A 19921-nucleotide genomic window follows, 5' to 3' on the forward strand; every position below is an offset into this window, starting at 1 on the left:
GACCTGTGTGAGACTGCTACCTTACGAGGCCATGCAAGTGTCGTTGATAGTGTGAAACTGCTTGTCAGTGTAAGGGGCGCGAGAGTGTTGTTGGTAGTGTGAAGGTGTGCAAGGGCTGTTGCTAGTGTGAGACTGCTACTTTATGAGCTGTGTGTAAGTGGTATTGGTAGCGTGACTGCTAATTTTTGAGGGAGGTAAGAATGTTGTTGGTAGTGTGTAGTGACCTCTTCATAAATAAGACGTGCTGCTTGAAGTGGTATTTAAGTATTTATTTGACACGTAGTTCAGAAGATAGAAAGTGCATGCAGTAGAACAAGCAGGAAACAGTATAATGAATCATGACATTCCTACTATGCTCAGAACAGCACACAAGGTTCCATTACATATAACAGTTCTAAAAGACCTTAAAGCAACATGCCATCACAACACATCCCCATTCCTTAAAACACAAAAGAAAGAAAATAAATAACAATTTACAGACGAACAAAATCATCAAATTTGCTAGGAATGCGAATAGGTCTACCAAAACTGCTAGACTTAGTAACACCAGCATTATGTGTGTCCTCTGCAGAAGGAAGATCGGAAACAACATCTGCAGGATTTTCTGGATCAGGACTTGGACCAACAATAGTGTTCACATCAGGACAGAGAGGTACGAGGGAACCATCGAGACACTCAGGAACGGAAGAGCTAGTACCAGGCAAGGCTGTATAATCAAAAGGTTCAGCAACATCCTGCACATCCCCCTCCTTTAAATTTGAAAAAACATTCAACCACCAATAATCTCTACATTTATCCTCACAATTTTTTGAGGTAAAGCCAGTCTTAGCTAAAGCTATGCGACTCATGTGGCGAATGCTTCCATCCTCAAATTGAACAGTGTTCCTCATAACCTTAGTGATACGCATAGGATCCAAAAATCTGGATTCCAATTTTCCTGATTTTCTTCCAGATTTTACTCTCGCCCTTTGTCCAACTCTCACAGACACTTCTCTAGTACCATGTTTGTTATCAAAGAACTCCTTATTCTTATCCTGAGAGATACTAATGGAGTGTTTAACACGATCCACATCCCAATTATACCTTTTGCTCCTGCCCATCCATCCTGGATTAATTTTGCAGTGGGGAAATCTTCCACGCATTAAACCAAAAGGACTCTCACCAACAGTGTCATGAATAGTTATCCTATACGACCAGATGAGCTTGTTCAGTTCATCCTCAAAAATTTTATTGGCTCTTTTTGCCAATTGCAAAACCCCTTTAATAACTCTGTTGACCCTTTCAACGACAGAATTACCCCTAGGGTGATACAAAGCTGTAAATTTCTGCTCAATTCCAATATTGCCCAAAAATACTTTCATAGCCTCAGACTTTAATTGGACGCCATTATCCGTTAAAATTGAGGCTGGAAAACCTTCTTTCAAGAAACACCCTTCCAGAAATCTAATTACTGTTTTAGTATCCACAACATGGACAACTTCCACTTCCAACCATCTAGAAAAAAGATCAACTAAGACCAAAATGTATCTTAAAGAACCATCCTGCCAATAGACAGGTCCAAGGATATCTAACGCAACACACTCCCAAGGTAAATTCGGACATCCTAAGGACGACAAAGGAGGATTTAAAGTCTTCTGGCTTTTGTCTGCATTCTCACAACTGAAACACTCACAAACTTTCCTTTCTATATCAATATCAATTTTAGGCCACCAATACAAAATTTTTATGTTTCTCTTGGTACGAGCTATACCTGGGTGCCCTTCATGACCTATATCGATGATCTTGTTTCTAATGCCAGAAGGAGGTACAATCCTTCCTGCCCTACAAACAAAATCCATCTCAACACTTAACTCGTCTCTAACCTCCCAAAATGGCCTCAATTTTGGAACGACCTTAGCTTCATTTGACCATCCATTATCAATTTTCTCTTTGAACGCATGCAAAATTGCGTCATCCTGGTATTCCTTCTGCCAGACTTGTTTAGAAAGACCAGGAACATCATCAAATACCCCAGCTACACAGTAATCTTTCCATGGATCATTGTCTAATTCTTTAAGCGGTAAAGAGAACCTGCTTAGAAAATCCGCTAAGACATTTTTGGTACCAGGAACATACTGAACATCATATACATAATCCTGTAATCTCATTGACAATCTAGCAATCCTGGCAGATGCTCTGGACAGACCCTCTGTGTTGAGCAGTTTTGTCAAGGGTTTATGGTCAGACCTCAGTAAAAATTTCTTTCCCCATACAAATTTTCTGTAGTGCTCCATGGCCCAGACACACGCCAATGCCTCTTGTTCTATGACCGAATACTTTTCTTCGGAAGGAGATAACGAACGAGAGGCAAAAGCTATAATCACTTCATTCCCAGAACTGGCCATCTGTGTAAGGACACCACCAATACCAGTAGCGCTTGCATCAGTGGTTATAATGGATTCAGCATGAGGATCAAAGCCTTGTAATGTCGGTGCTTGTGCAATATCTCTTTTTATGTTTTCAAACGCCTGTTGGCATGCATCACTCCATTCAAACATTACCTTATTTTTCATCAAAAGACGCATTCCGTACATCTTTTGGGAAAAATTATTAGCAAACTTCGCATAGAATTCTGCTAAGCCCAAAAAGGATCGCAGATCATCCTTGGATTTGCGTGCAGTTGCTTTTAGAATGGCCTCAACCAATTCCGTCTTGGGTCTGATACCAAAAGTGCCAATCTCATGTCCCAAGTATGTAAGGGACCTTTCTGAGAACTTACATTTAGTTCCTTCAGCTACTAGTCCATTGCTTCTGAGTATTTCTAAAACCTCTCTAAGGATAGTGTCATGATGTGTCTTATCTCTTCCCATAATCAAAATATCGTCCTGAGAAACCACGACTTCAGGGATATGGCTGAACAGATTAGACATCATACGCTGAAACACTGCAGTGGCTGATGCTAGCCCAATAGGCATTCGCTTAAACCTATAACAGCCAAAAGGTGTGCAGAAGGATGTCAGATGCCAACTGTTCTTGTCCAAAACCACCTGATGATAAGCAGCTGATAAGTCAAGGGTAGAAAACCATTTCGCATTTCGCGTCAAGGAGAGCATTTCATCAATCCTTGGTAGGGGAAACTGGTCAACTAAAATGTTATTGTTCAGATACCTCAAATCCACACACAAACGGGCCTTGCCATTGGATTTGCGAGCTACGACCAATGGCGAAACCCATTCAGCTGCCTCAACAGGTTCAATAACCTTATTTGCTAACATTTTGTCCAATTCCCCTTTAACCTCATCACGTATTATAAAAGGTATATTTCTAGCTTTATGGACTTTCGGGATTGCACCTTCTTTCAAATGAATACAATGAGTAAAACCCTTCAGTTTTCCCATATGATTCGAAAATACCTCAGGAAATTCCTTAAGTACCCACTTCTTTGTATCCTCAGACTCACATGAAATCAAAACTTGTTCTTTGCTATTGGGATTAAGAATGATATCTAGCGATTTATGGTCCTTCCACCCTAAGACAGATGGACCAACTCTCGCCACATACAGTTTTCCTATTGCTTTTCTTTCTTTAAAACGAAAAATTAACGTTCTAAAACCTAAGAAATCAATGTCATTCCCCGTGTAGCTTTCAGCGGAAACATCATTGGTTTCTAACCAGGGACCTATTTTGTCAACAAACTGATCCCTCCAAACATCTTGTGAGACAATTGTGTAAGGAGACCCCGAATCCGCAGCCACCTGGATGACAATACCTCCCACTGATATTAAACACAAAGGTTTAGATGAGGAAGAGCCTATAATGTTTAGTACAATATCTTTTCTTTTTATAAGATTAACAATTGACTCATTCTCTGATGAAGATGAATTGTTATCACTATCTTCTTGAACACAAGCTATCTTGCTTTTCGGTTTTTGTTTAGATTTGCGATTAAAGACCCTTGAAAAATGACCAATTAAACCACACTCAAAACACTTAGCAGCTTTGGCTGGACATCTTTCATAAGTGGCGGAATGTGCATAACTGCCACACCTGTAACACACAACATTACTAAACGTTTTCTGTTCCCTGCTCTCATACTTTTTCTTGTCAAAACTATTTGGTTTCTTTTTTTCGAATTTTTTCTGATTGGTGTAAAAATTATTTTTTTCCACAATCTTACCAACCACCTCCTCCTTCTTATCTTGTGAAAGAGTAACTTTGGCAGATCTTTCTGAGAGTTCAGCTTTTTTCACTAAAGCAATAATATCCTTCAAGCAATTATCACCTTCCACCCACAATTTCTCTTGCAACGTTCTATTTTTAGAGTACATAACAATCTGATCTCTAATTAAATCGTCATGTAACTGTGCAAATTTACATTTTGCAGCTAATTTTTTTAAACTAGAAACATATTCTTCAATGGACTCGTGTTTTTGTTGCTTCCTGTGGAAAAAAGAATGTCTGGTGACAGCAATACAAACTACAGGAGAGAAATGGTCATCAAGATCTACAATAGCTGCTTTAAAAACATCCAAATCTCCTTCCGCACTTTGATGTTTATGCATTTCAATAAAAATGCGAAGCCCTTCAGGACCTAAAGAGTATAATAACATTCTTTTTTTTCTTTCAGGAGTAAAAACGCCATTGACAACTTCCAAGTTCGCTATATAGTTCAAAAAGTACTCCTTCCAGTCTAACCATGACACCACTGGTTCTCCCGGGATTGATAAAAATTCTTTAGGAGAATTAATTTGTAGGTAAGATAGATGGGTGTCTCTATTTAAATTGGTATCTCCTGTTGGGTTGGATCTTGAAGGAGTAGCTTCAACAGACATGTTGAAAAATGTCACGAAATAAGGTGAATATTTGTAGAAATACTGAAAATATAAATGTTGTCTTTTATTTTAAAAGAAAACGAAAAGAATGGGCTTCAAGAATAAACTTCACGCTGCATGCACTTAAAAATAATCAAAAAGAAATGATAAGCTTCATGTAAAATGCGCTATCCGATTTGTTTGCTGTAGAAAGCGCTTGAAAATTCAGTGAAAGTAAGTCATAAATACCCACACGAAGATCGGAGAAAACGCTCTTCGTTTCAGTGGTCGCATTGTCCTAGCAACCACAAGATGTAGTGGAGAGCGTGATGACGCTTGAAACGTCGATGAAATACACGTAGGTGCGCGTAGATACAATACACGTATGCGCGCGTAGAATTCAGTTGTCCAAGGCGTCGCTGCTGCGTGAATCAAAGCTGTGGAGAACGAGGCTGAGAGCGAGGCACTCGTGCATTCGGTAAGCGTGAAATACTTTTTAAAAGATGCACAACGCTAACAAACTGAATCGCACGGTAAAGCTATTACAGTCAGGAAATATTTTCTCAAAACAATCAGGCTTTCATTAAAATACGGTCTGGTTTTCCCTTTTTAAAAAAAAAAATAGTCAATTGTGGATGTACACGCGAGGTTAACCGGTTTAAATTCAGTTTAAAAGTTCATTAACGATGAACGTTGGAGCTACAACGTTGTAATTATCCACAAACGAATTAGAAGAACAGGGGTGCTTCCAAGACAAAATTCCTTTGAGTTACTCACGATTAGAGTTGAGCAGAAAAACGAAGGTGTAACGGTGAATTTTCGAAGAAGAAGAAGAAATCGTTGTGGCAGTTGAGATTATAAGTTGTGCCCATCTCGTTGCCAAATCTGTAGTGACCTCTTCATAAATAAGACGTGCTCCTTGAAGTGGTATTTAAGTATTTATTTGACACGTAGTTCAGAAGATAGAAAGTGCATGCAATAGAACAAGCAGGAAACAGTATAATGAATCATGACATTCCTACTATGCTCAGAACAGCACACAAGGTTCCATTACATATAACAGTTCTAAAAGACCTTAAAGCAACATGCCATCACCACATAGTGTGGAACTGATATAGTGTGAGAGTTCTGAGAGGCTGTCTGTAACTTGAGAGTAAAACAGTGGTGCCAGTAGTGTGAGACTGCTACTTTACGGGTTGTGCATGTCACTCGTGTGCGTCAGCTAACCCACAAGACTGTGCGAGTGTCGTCAGTAGTGTGAAACTGCTACTCCGTGAGAGGTGCGAGAGTGTTGGCAGTGCCCTGTTAAAACCCATTGTGCAGGAAGGAAACAGAGGGTGCGGGTGGCGGGCATTCTCAGCCCCATATCTCAATCCAGCTCTCCCCCCCACTCCACACCCTGGTGGAATGAAGCCTGAAGACACACGGACAATTACACCTTTAAGTTTAATTGTGTTGTTCCAATAAACCGTTCTCTAGTGAAGACAAAGGTCCTCGATTAATCGAAAAGAGGTCAAGGCACGCAACATCAATCACAGGATGTAAAACTGGCGATTTGAAATATAACCCATAGCGACAATATTTCATTATTTGCATGCCATTTGGAAATTAATAGGCTACTCTCGAGATCGAAACCACGATCATTTATTACACACACACACACACACACGTTTTCTTACAAATATATTTCTATGTATATGTACATCTACATATTTGTTTTGCCTGAGTGTATGTATCAATAAATACGCAGAAATACAACAATTTATCTGTATATAACGAATATAACATACATACACAAGTGTGAGTGCGATTGTGTCTGTATGTGTTAGTCTCTCTCTTTCTACGTATAATTAAATTACAGTCTTTCTTGTAGTACCACACCACCTTTGGGAAACTTTTGAGGGTCCCTAGACTCTTAGAAGACTCATAAAATGTAAACACATATGAAATGAAGACATGCAGGATAGAAAAGAGTAGAACTACAGAAAGCGTTTGACAGAGTGAACGAGATCCCATGCACTTTCTAACCCAAAACACAAGGGGGCAGATTTACAAGCCCCTTGCGCCTCTTTTCCGCCGCCGTTGCGTCACTTTCATGATGCACCGGCGGCGCAAAAGATGCCCCATGGTGCGGGGTATTTACAACATGACGCATCTGAGAGATGCATCACACTGTGAAGCCCTGCGCCACATGAAACCTGCGTCAGGTTTCATGTGGGCGTTTTCACGAAGGGGGGGCGTTCTGTCGCAGGAACGCCCCTGGAAAGTGACTCTGTGAAATCTATAAGATTTCACTGAGTCACTTTACTAACGCTGATGCGTCAAAACCCTGCGCCTGCTTGAAGCAGGCGTAAGGCTTGACGCACAACGTTAACAGATAGGACAAGTTGGAAAAGTGCTGGAGTTGCCTGCCGCATGCAACACAACTTCAGCACTGCATCAACTTCACTCCCTAGATGCGACCCGCATCTTTTTTTTCTTGCGCCACGGTGCGTCGCATTGTAAATGCGCCGCATCATGGGTGGCGCAAGGATAAACTTGCCTGCCGTATCTTTCCTGCCGCACATCTGCTGATTTGCAGAGATGCGTCAGGCAACATAAATCTGCCCCAAAGTGCGAACATACACACACGCAATGAAGGCAGGCAGCGCACTGTCTAACTGTCAATCGCAGCAGGGCGCCGGACTCATCCTGGTGATGACGGCCCATCGTGAGGCGCTCAGCAGCAGCAGCAGGGTGCAGACCTGCAGGGGGCTGCTAAAGGCTTGAGCGGAGGTGAAGCTCTCTTCAGAGCTCAGGGCCAGTGAAGCTTCAGCGCCATAGGAGAAACTCAATAAAGGAAATAGAATACTTGCAGTGTAACAACTAAATAAAGGGGCCAGTAGCCATGGGAGATTTCAAATGACGACATGGCTGTACTAAGGAGGGACTAATAAGCCTATTAATGAATCAGACACCAGCATTTACAAAGAAGAAACAAGCCAATGAAAAATAAGGGCGGGGGAGTGGGTGGGGCTTCGCTCCCATACTAAACTACAACAGGTCTTTCCCAGAGCAGCGCTTGCATGCTTGCTCAGGCTCGAACTAAAAAGGGGTTCACATGGGTTGAGTCTTGGCCCCCACCCTCTTTTTATTATTTATTAAACGTTATGCGGATTTTCTACTTGAATGTCTGAATGATTTTCATTCTCACATTTTTGCTGGAACTTAGGTCCCTGCCTTGTTGTTTGATGAAAACACCCTCTTGCTGGCAAAGATTGCTAGGGGGCTATCAACCTTATTGCAGCAATTTTCCCTCTCAGTGGAAGATCATGGTCTTGAATAGAGATAGCTTAGACCAAGTGCATGGTCTTTGATCCACGCAAAAGCATTTGGGGGAGAATATCGTTTTATGGCGGTTTGAGGGGGGCTCTCAGCAGTTGTTTGTTGCAGAAACACCACTGGGAAATGTGTCAGTTAGTTTGTGATCACAGATGTGATTTCCTATTTCACACCTAGAAGCGGCTTCATCCTATACCAGCCTGGACATTGCCATAACCTCACCTTATGTTTATAAAAAGCTGTCATGTAGCAGGGAGGGGTAAATGGGCGAAGGTGTGGTTATAGTCTACAAGGACTGTTTTACTTGCTCCTTATTCACTACATGGGAGGCAATTTGTGCTGATTTACTACTTTGCTCATGTCAATAAGCCCGAAACAGTTCTCTAACACTACTAGTGGTTTTGGTATATCACCTGCAGCAATTGACAAAGCTTATCACGAAACCCTAGTAAATAACATAGGACAGAGCATTACTTGATTTCCAAAGATATGCTTTTCCTCTGCATATTATTGATGCATTTTGTTTGTTTGCAGCTCATTTCTAGAATAGTCTGCCTACCTTCAGTGTCTTGCATGAAGTAGTGTTCCCATGCACTTAGCATGGCAACAGCTGGACTTTGTTTTTATATCTGATGTACAGGTAGCATTAGGAGATATTTCTCCACTGTGGTGGCCAGACGATTAATCTTTAACCCCTTTAGTACTGCCGTCAGCCATGGTCGTCGCGAGCACTACCTTGCCAGTGCTGCGCATGTCCGTTGGCCAACGCAGCCGCACCCGTTTCTTCGAGCGTTCTGCACTGGCGCAGAACATTCGAAGCAGCAAACGGGTTAAGGACTATTTGTGCTCCCCCTTAGCCTCCTAGAGTTCAATTTCCCAAACCGCAAATTGATGCTTGGTCTAAAGTTAGCATCGATTTAGTCATAATGGGTCTACAGTCAGCTCTGATCTGTATCGAGAAAAAGACACAATTAGACCAGCTCCCACTAAATAGCATAACTGAAATATACAAGCCCTTAGCACATGGGTCCTTAGCAGACCGGCTCGGTATAAAGCAGGCCATCTAAGAAAAGGCTGGTCAGCAGAGAGGACTAGATAGGAGAATATTTGTACATGACAAGTCGAACATTATTATAGGGTGGCTATCTTTGATTGTGACTTACTTGAATGAATGAATACTTTCTTTTATAGCGCATGGCTACTCTTGAGCATCCCAGCGCTGTAAGACAAGGAAAGTAAAGACACTATTGGAAAAGGTGCGTCTTTAAGCGCTTCCTGAAAGCAAGATGGTTTGACTCATGCCTAATGGCATCTGGGAGTGCGTTCCATTCTTTAGCTGCATGCACCGAGAGTCGACGGCCACCCATCCGGGCCAGCTTCATCCTGGGAACTACCAGCAAATTCCGCTGGTTGGATCTCAGAGATCTCACTGATTGGTGGCGACGAAAAAGGGGATCCAGGATAGGCGGGCCAGCCCCATGGATGGATTTATGCACCATGCACATGGTCTTAAAAGTTATCCTTCCCTTGATGGATAGCCAGTGCAAAGATTGAAGTGCGGCTTTTGCTGAACATCTTTTCGGGACTTTCATGAGTAGTCGGGCAGCACAATTCTGTACCGATTGCAGAATTTTTATGGTGCCGACCGGGGCCCCCATGTAGACAGCATTTGCATAATCCAGCCGTGACATAATCAAAGACTGGACTAGCAATCTTCTGGCTTCAAATGGCAGAAGGTCTAGCACTTTTTTTAAGACTCTCAGCAGCCCATAGCAGGTTCTGGCTACCTTTTTTGCTTGGTATTGAAATCCTAAAGAGGAGTCTAGCCAGATCCCTAGGCTCTTTATATGAGTCTTGGGTGCTGGGGGAGGTCCTAGGCAGTGAGGCCACCAAGGATCAAGATTAATTGGGGCCTTGTAACCTAGGAGCATGATGTCTGTTTTGGCCCCATTTAACTTTAAAAAGGAGGAAGTCATCCATTCCAGAACCTTGGTGAGACATGGGGTCAGATTGTTGATCCCCGGATTTGAAACATTGTTCCTCACCAAGGAAACCACCAGCTGCGTGTCATCGGCGTAGGTAACAAGTTGGATTCCCCAGGGAAGCACCACCTCAGCCAAAGGTCTCATATAGATATTAAACAGAGTTGGGCTGAGGGAGGAGCCCTGGGGGACGCCGTGATTCAGTTGCAGCTGGCTGGATGACACCTCTCCCTCAAAGACAGAGAAGCTTCTGTCGGATAAGAAAGAATGGAGCCATTTAATGGCCAATCCAGAGACTCCTGTAAGATGCAGCCGATGCAGCAGAAGAGAGTGGTTTACTGTATCGAAGGCTGCGCTGAGGTCCAACAGGACCACCGCAGCACAGCCTCCTGCATCCACTATACCTCTAACTGCCTCCACTACTGCTACCAGGGCTGTCTCCGTCCCCTGTTTTGCTCTAAACCCGGTCTGGGTGGGGTGCAATCCTTCCGTGGATTCAATGAAGGAAGAAAGGACCCGATTCACATATTTTTCAGCTATTTTGCTGATAGTTGGTAATAGTGAAATAGGCCTGTAGTTGGCCAGATCTTCAGGGTCTAAGCTAGGTTTCTTAAGCAAAGCTCTGACCTTGGCCTTCTTCCATTTGGGGGGCACTACACCGGAGGCCAGTGATGCGTTAATGACCTGCGTTATCACAGGGCATACTGTCCCTGATACCTGTTTAAGAACTGCCGGGGGAGCAGCGTCTAACGGGGAGCCAGATTTAAGAGACTTTGATTCCGAACCACTTCAATATAGCTAACACTTCATGACAACGTAATCCCTCTCCTTGAGCAGCCACATTCAAGAAGCTAAGAATTCATCCCACCAACTATTCACTGTAATTAGACATTTTCTATACCATCAAGCCTCTCTGGGGCCATGCCCATCCATTAGGAGTTTTTAATCAGTTGGCAGCTCATTTTGTTCAACCAATTCAAGCAGTTTATGCAAAAACTTAAAGTAATTTACATGGCACAGCACATATCTATACCTTGTCTCACAGGAGGTTCACTACTTCGAATGGGCAGATTTTAGAATGTTAACCATCAGTGAGGAGACACTACTCCCACACCTACGGTGCTTCAAGTTTTAGCTCTGTTAGTGGCGGAAAAATTCTCTCCACTCTTTAATAACTGTGGTAAATGGCATCAAAGTCACAGTAGATGAAAATGACTTAGTGGGAGTGATGCAGCTGATAGATACTTCTAGCCGAAGCTTCCTTACCTTAGAACATTTCAAGCAGCACCACAGACCACCAGTAGGTAGTGTCTTCAGTTCTGCATCATCTGCGCCAAATGTGACGTGCACAATGCTTATATAGACGCCGTCACAGTGCACGGACATCAGTTCTCTTCTTTCCACACCAGTCGATTTTTTACTGTCTTTTTTCAACATTTTGTCAGAGCTATTTTTGAGATTTTCTCTCCCGGTGAAGCATACACAAGCATAAAAACATTTTAAAACATTTGGTATGATCTTTATACATTATCTAGTGCAAAATGCATATTGTGCATTCAATTAGTTTGCATAGTAATAGTGGCCGAGCAATAATCACATCCATTTAATTCATTTAAGCTTTTCCTAACTCTGAAAATATTTTTCAGAAAACCAGACATAGCAAAAATTGTTTAAAAAACGATCTAAAAATTATAAATATAAAAAAGCTGGTCTACATTGTCTCAAACCTGCTTATTTTAGTAAAGGAAGAATCCATCTAGTTCTTTCTCTTGCATACAATTTACAGAACAGTATCACATGAATTGCAGATTGGGGTGACACTTTATTACAAGGGCAAGGGTTAAGTTCTCTGGACCAATCATTAACTTTTGGATAACTAACAAGTCAGTGAAAGCTATTAAACCTGAATCGAGTCAGGAGATATCTATTGTATCCCTTAATACAGCATACAAGATAGGGTTGAATGTTGAATGTAATCAGGGTCATTTGATATTGGTCTACCGTCCCTTGATTTATTTCCAAGGCAGCGCTGAGACTCTAAGTGGAATAGACAAATTATTTTGAGCTCCTTTCTAGGGATGGTACACATTTTCTCTCGTGAAAAATAGTAGTCAGGATGTCCTATGTCGCAAAGACATTTTTTAACATAGCTCAACTGTTGGACCTAGATTACCCAAGTCTACATAAGGTAGCTTGGCACAGTAGTGGCTACAGCTAACTCAAGGCGTTGGTTGAGTACTTACAACTCTCACTCACAGTAACTCAGTGATAAACCACTAAAATGAAGACACAACACCACTGTTTGGAAAAATACCGTTACCTTTTATAAAAATAATATGCTTTTCTTGTTATGCTTTTTAGTCAGGGATAAAAGACAATCAAATTACACCTTTTACATGAAATTCAAATCACACTTCAATATTTTTCCTGTTCAGAATTTGAGAATCAAAGGTACATTTAAGGTTTAGAGTTATTCAGGACACAATACACTTCACTAGAACTTTACAGAAAGGAAAATGCAGCCTGACAGTGCAATATATGTTTAAAGACTCATTAGCAGGTACATTACCCCACAGCTCTTAAGCACTGCTCAACTCACAGAATGACCTGGTTGTAGTTCTTCACTGCATAACCCACCAGTTATGTAACTAAAAGGGAAGATACAATAATATTAGCCAGGTTCCCCTCACTCTAGGTCACAGACTACACCTCTCTAGTGGAGGAACAACTCCCTCAGTTACCAATAGACTATTAGGGTCTTGACGCAGGAACCCTGTTGTCCCTTTCACACTTTTCTCCTCTGTGGTAAGTATTGATGTTTTTGTTGTGGCTGTTTGAGTCACTAACCCACTCTCCCCATTCCGTTTTCCAGGTATTAAGCAGTTAAACTCCTGGGGCTTAGCCCCGATGTCCCGGTTCTCAGGCACTTGGCTCTGCCGCCTCCCGCTCCCTCTCTACCCGGCTTACTTGTGGGGTTGAAAGTGTCCCAGCGGTTGTGTTCTCCACACTCGATGGAGCTGGCAGCAGTCGGGCTGAAGGGGGAAGGCAGGGAAGGCTTTCCCAGCCCAGGGCTCCCTACCGCGTCGTCCGCTGTGGCGCTCCTGCCTCTTCTGAGGGAATCGACGACTGGCTCTCCAACGCGGCGCTCCTCAGCTGACTCGATGACTTCCCTTCCGATGGCACTACTCTGCTGGGCATGCGCGGAAGCGCTCGCTCTTCTTCCGCCTCGGCGCACCTGCTCCCAGGAAGGACGCTGTTCTCCACAGAGACGCTGCTCGGTCTCTTCTGGGCCTGCTCGATCCTAGGCCCCTCCTGCCTCACAAAAGCGTTTAGTCGCCGGTCATGCGCGGAAGCGCCTACCTCTTCGTTTGACGCAGCCGGTGCCCCCGGGGTCCCGACGCCGATCGGAGCAGCGCCGCTGCTTCTCCTCAGACACTTCTCACTCCGGCCTCACAGGAAGGATGTGCACACACGGCGCCCTCGCTCCCCAGGTCGCCAGGGTGTCACAGACGCCCAACTTCACTACAGCTGCTCCACAACACCGGTAAGCTCAGCGCTGGGTATGGGCAGTCAGGTGTACCCTCAGTTAAGGATGCCCTGTGAGGATTTACTGGGGCTCCAAGATAGAAGGATCTTCTTCCTCAAGTAGCTCGATTTCTTGATCAGCAATTGTTGTCTTGAGAGAGGGATCGGTCAAAGGTTAAAGGGGGAACAACCTCTGAAGAAACTGTCAGCCTCAGAGACAAACTAGCTGCTCTCAGTGTGTCCACCTCCTCTCACCACTGCCTCACTCCTCTACTCTGGGGTCAGCACAAAATGGCTGCTGGTCACTGGCCTTATATAGGGTGGCCTGAGACCTGCAGAAGTCTCTAGTCAATTCCAGAAAGTTCCCTAATGTTATCCTATGGACCTGTCCTCCAGTTGTGTCCGTTATGGCAGTTGGTGGACACCATTTTAGGTCTCTGGAGATCCCTAGATTTTCAAGGGGGTGACTAGGCCTCACAAGTGATGAGGGAAAAATGGCGTCATCGCCAAGGAACACCTAGCCCCCTGACAGCATTAAAAACTCCTGATGGACACATGTAAAAAATAAAAAATAGAAACTCTGGGAGGCTAAGGGGGACAAAAATAAATCATGATGGTTAGAGTCTTCCCAGAAGCAGACAGGTCTAACACGCGTCCCCCCCAGCTGAAAGTGGGGAGAACTACCCAACCCCTTGGGAGTCCTCATCACTAAGGCGGAAGTACCTGGATAGACCGTCTGCGTTGGCATGGTCCGCCCCAGGTCGGTGTTCCACCCTAAAGTCCATTCCCTGTAGGGAGATGGACCACCTCAGCAACTTGGGATTCTCCCCCTTCATTTGCATCAGCCAACGAAGGGGGCGATGGTCAGTCTGAACTAGGAAGTGCGAGCCAAACAGGTATGGTCGCAGCTTCTTCAGAGCCCAAACCACCGCAAAGGCTTCTCTCTCAATTGTACTCCACCTCCTTTCCCTGGGGAGTAGTCTCCTGGACAGGAAGACCACGGGTTGATCCAAGCCCTCATCATTTAGCTGCGATAACACTGCCCCAATGCCATGTTCTGACGCATCTGTTTGGACAATGAATGCTGTAGCAAAATCAGGGGCCTTGAGAATGGGAGCGGAACACAATGCTTGTTTCAAGGTCATGAAGGCTCGCTGGCAAGCCTCCGTCCAGACTACCCGTCGGGGTTGCTTCTTGGAAGTAAGTTCAGTGAGGGGTGCCACGATAGTGCCATACCCCTTCACGAAGCGACGGTAGTATCCAGTGAGGCCCAGGAAGGCTCGGACCTCTGTTTGAGTCTTGGGGGGCTCCCAGGCGATGATAGCCTCAATCTTTGCCTGGAGGGGCTGCACCGTCCCTCTGCCCACCAAGTGACCTAGGTACACCACCGACCCCTGTCCGATCTGACACTTGCTGGCCTTGATTGTCAATCCAGCCTGTTGCAGGGCATGAAGAACAGCTTGCAGATGCTGCAAATGGTCCTCCCAGCTGCTACTGAAGACAGCAATGTCGTCCAGGTATGCAGCAGAAAAAGCTTCCATTCCAGAAAGGACCCTGTTCACCAGCCGCTGAAAAGTGGCAGGGGCATTCTTGAGTCCAAAGGGCATCACACGAAATTGGTAGTGTCCCTCAGGTGTAGAGAAGGCTGACCTTTCCTTCGCCTCCTCGGTAAGGGAAATCTGCCAGTACCCTGAAGTTAGGTCAAAGGTACTTAGGTATTGAGCAGCTCCCAGCCGGTCAATGAGCTCATCCGCCCGTGGGATGGGATGTGCATCAGTTTTGGTTACTGAGTTCAAGCCTCGGTAGTCCACACAGAATCTCAATTCAGGTGTGGTGCCTGGGGGGGCAGCCTTGGGTACCAAAACCACCGGGCTAGACCAAGGGCTTCCAGAAGGTTCAATCACTCCCAGCTCCAGCATCTTGGCGACTTCACTCTTGATGCTGGCCTTCACCTTGTCCGACAGCCGGTAGATTTTAGACTTCACAGGTGGGCTGTCTCCTGTGTCCACGTCATGGGTACACAGGTGGGTCCTACCCGGGACAAGGGAGAACAGAGAAGAAAATTGCTCCAGGATCTGGCGGCAATCACTCTGCTGTTCCGGAGTTAGGGATGGCGAGAGAATTACTCCCTCCACCGACCCATCCTTTTCTTGGGACGAGAGAAGATCAGGGAGAGGTTCGCTTTCTTCTTCCTCTGCTCCATCGGTTACCATCATTAAGACAACCGCGGGCCTCTCATGATGTGGCTTGAGGCGGTTGGCATGCAGCACCCTGTGGGGCTGCCTCGGGGCCTTAAGATCCACCAAGTAGGTAGACTTCCCCTTCTTCTCCAAAACCTCAAAGGGGCCTGTCCAACGGTCCTGGAGGGCATTTAGCTCTCCAGGTTCCATCACCCACACCTTCTGTCCAGGCTCCAGTTCCACTGGGTGAGCGTTGTGGTCATACCACTCTTTCATAACTGCTTGGCTGGCCTCCAAGTTGTCTGAAGCTTGCTTCCACAACTTAGCCATTTGGCTCCGGAAGGCCAGCATGTAGCTCACCACGTCCTGGGGAAGCTTCCTGGGAGTCCGTTCCCATCCGTCTTTCACCAGGCTGAGAGGTCCTCGTACAGGGTGCCCATACAAAAGTTCAAAGGGGCTGAAGCCCACTCCCTTTTGCGGCACTTCCCTGTAAGAAAACAAAAGACAGGGTAGGAGGATGTCCCATTTCCTCCGCAGGCTCTCAGGTAGACTCCGTATCATACCTTTCAAGGTTTTGTTAAACCTTTCCACAAGACCATTGGTTTGTGGGTGATAAGGAGTGGTAAACCGATAGGTAACTCCGCACTCCTTCCACATAGCCCGCATGTATGCTGAAAGGAAGTTAGTCCCCCTGTCGGACACAACCTCCTTGGGGAAACCCACTCGGGTAAAGATCCCCATCAGGGCCCTTGCCACCACAGGTGCAGTGATGGTCCTCAGAGGTATTGCCTCTGGGTACCGTGTGGCATGATCCACCAAAACCAGTATGAACCGGTGACCAGCTGAAGTTGGTGGATCCAATGGCCCCACAATGTCGATGCCCACCCTCTCAAAGGGGGTGCTAACGACAGGTAGTGGTTCCAGGGGAGCTTTAAGCTTCACTCCTGTTTTCCCACTAGCTTGGCAGGACACACACGTCCGGCAATATGTATCAGACGCCACTTTCATTCGAGGCCAGTAGAAGTGGGGGACAAGCCGGGCAAAGGTCTTGTCCTGTCCTAGATGTCCTGCCAATGGTATCTCATGAGCCAGTTCCAGTAGAAAGGCTCTAAAGCATTGAGGGACCACCAAGGCTCTGGCTGATCCGTGGCCAGGTGCCTTGGGCTCACTGTAGAGGAGTCCATCCTCCCAGTAAATCCGGTAGCTCCCTTCAATGTTTCCTGCTGCCTGGGCGTTGGCCTGTTGCCGCAGCCCCTCGAGAGTAGGACACTCTTTCTGAGCTTCACAGAATTCTTCTCTGGAAGGACCTCCCTCCACATGCCATTCAGTAGGGATGGGTAGGTTTTCCAAGGAAGCAACATTCTCCCCTGTGGACTCCAGATCCACCTCCGCAGGTGGTCCATCTGTCTCACGAGGTGGAGATGTCGAGGCAGGGTCCTCCGGCCTCCTGTCCTTCTCCTCTCTGGCAGCCGGCTGGGCCATTGTTCCAGGCTCCAGCATAAGCAAACTTCCCCTTCGGGCAGTCGCTGACCTTGTGCTGACACAAGTCCAGTCAGGGGGTCCCAGCATCGCAGAGTGAGTCTGGTACTCCACCCTCCTCCAAGCATTGTGCTCCATATCATTCCCTAACAGGCAGTCAACAGGCACGGCAGGGCTTACGGCAACTCGAAGTGGACCTGCAACCCCTCCCCACTCAAAGGGAATCTCAGCCACAGGGTAGTGGCCCAATCTGCCGTCAGCCATTACGGCGGGATGGAGTACATCTGGGATGACCTGCTCTGGAGACACCAGCTGACTCCTTACCATAGTCATGCTGGCTCCTGTGTCTCTCAGAGCCTCCCCTCTACGGCCATTGATGGTGACCCACTGCTCATACTTAATAGTATTAGAGGGCAGCTGGGTCTTGGGAACCATCTCCTTATCTCCCAGGGACACTAAGGTGACACCCGCCCGCGCCCCTCCATTAACCAAAGGCATCTCCTCCCCGAGCACTACACTAGTGATTCCCGGGGCTTTTCCTCCAGTGGGAGGGGGTGGTCTTTTTGGGCATCTCACATCTCCTTTATAGTGTCCCACACCACCACACTCAAAACAATGAACAACCCTTGGCTGCTGGCTTTGGCCAGGGGTAGGGTTGCGAGGGGGGTTACTCTTAGGGATGAATCCTCTGCCCCTTCCTTGCGAAGTATTTTGTGGCCCTTTTGAGGACTCCCTCTTAGTTTCCCCTCCCTCTTTCTTCTGGGGGGCGCTCTGTCCTTGCTTCTGGGAATTCCCTCCAGTCCCCTTAGTCGACACCCGGGTACTAACCCAGATGTCCGCCTCCTCAGCAAGCTTCCTGGGGCTGGTCAGCTTGCTGTCCACCAGATGCTGTCTTAGTTCGGGAAGACACTTCTCGAGTAGGTGTTCCTTGAGTATGAGGTCATATAGTCCCTCATAGTCTCCTACTTCGCTGCCTCTTACCCAACCCTCCAGGGCCTTCCTGGAGTAGTCCAAAAAATCTACCCAGTTTTGCGTGCCCAGCTTGTAGCTGCCCCAGAACTTTTGCCTATATTTCTCAGGGGTCAACCCAAACTTCCTGAGCAGCGCTGATTTCATAGCCGGGTAGTAGGTCTGTTCACTCTGATCAAGGGCCAACAAAGTATCCCTGCCAGTGGGGGGCATGTATTTGTATAACCCACCTCCCCAGTGGACTTCCAGAATCCCATGGGCCCTCAGCGAGACCTCGTAGGCGGCTAACCATTTAGCAATGTCGTCACTGGGTACATAACAAGCCATAATATCTTTTGGTAGGTACGGTCTAGGTTCCCTGGTGTTGGTCTGGATATCGCTGCCACCATTCTCTGGTTTGGGGGTACGTAAATTTAGGGCTTGCAAATCCATCTCTTTGATGGTCCGCTCATGCTCCAACCTCTTTTCCTCCCTCACCATGTCCATCCTGGCTAGTTCTATTCTCATCCTCCTCTCCTCCCTCCTATCTTCTAACTCGGCGTCGGTCAGGCCCCTCTTTGACACACTACTGCCCACTCTGGAAGGTGTTCTAGGACCTGTCACAAGGTTCTCCCCTCCCGCCTGGTACAGTGTCGCGGTCTCCAGGACAGTGTCCTTGTCACTCTCCTCAGGATCTACCTCCTCCCCGGAATGAGCCTCTACCCATGCCCGGATACTGGTCAGCAGCTCAACTTTCCTGGCGCCTTTCTTGAAAAACACCCCCTGCTGCTGACACCATTCCTTCAATTGGTTCACAGTATAATTTTCCAGCTCTTCCACATTTATCTCCATTTCTATATGGAGAATAAACTGCTACACAGGAGAAATCCACAAAGTGACCTGAGGTCAACCTCCACCCACCGCCAGAAGTCAATTTAGAAAAATCAAAATGTAAATTAGGAGGGCCGCAGGGAGAAAACTCCAGGTGAGGTCTCGTGGTTGGCACTGCGTTACTAATAAGTGAGTGTAAGTACAAATCCGTGATCCCACCGCTGCCACCAATTATGTTGGACCTAGATTACCCAAGTCTACATAAGGTAGCTTGGCACAGTAGTGGCTACAGCTAACTCAAGGCGTTGGTTGAGTACTTACAACTCTCACTCACAGTAACTCAGTGATAAACCACTAAAATGAAGACACAACACCACTGTTTGGAAAAATACCGTTACCTTTTATAAAAATAATATGTTTTTCTTGTTATGCTTTTTAGTCAGGGATAAAAGACAATCAAATTACACCTTTTACATGAAATTCAAATCACACTTCAATATTTTTCCTGTTCAGAATTTGAGAATCAAAGGTACATTTAAGGTTTAGAGTTATTCAGGACACAATACACTTCACTAGAACTTTACAGAAAGGAAAATGCAGCCTGACAGTGCAATATATGTTTAAAGACTCATTAGCAGGTACATTACCCCACAGCTCTTAAGCACTGCTCAACTCACAGAATGACCTGGTTGTAGTTCTTCACTGCATAACCCACCAGTTATGTAACTAAAAGGGAAGATACAATAATATTAGCCAGGTTCCCCTCACTCTAGGTCACAGACTACACCTCTCTAGTGGAGGAACAACTCCCTCAGTTACCAATAGACTATTAGGTTCTTGACGCAGGAACCCTGTTGTCCCTTTC

Source organism: Lissotriton vulgaris, chromosome 5, assembly GCF_964263255.1.
Source record: "Lissotriton vulgaris chromosome 5, aLisVul1.2, whole genome shotgun sequence".
NCBI classification, from domain to species: Eukaryota; Metazoa; Chordata; class Amphibia; order Caudata; family Salamandridae; genus Lissotriton; species Lissotriton vulgaris.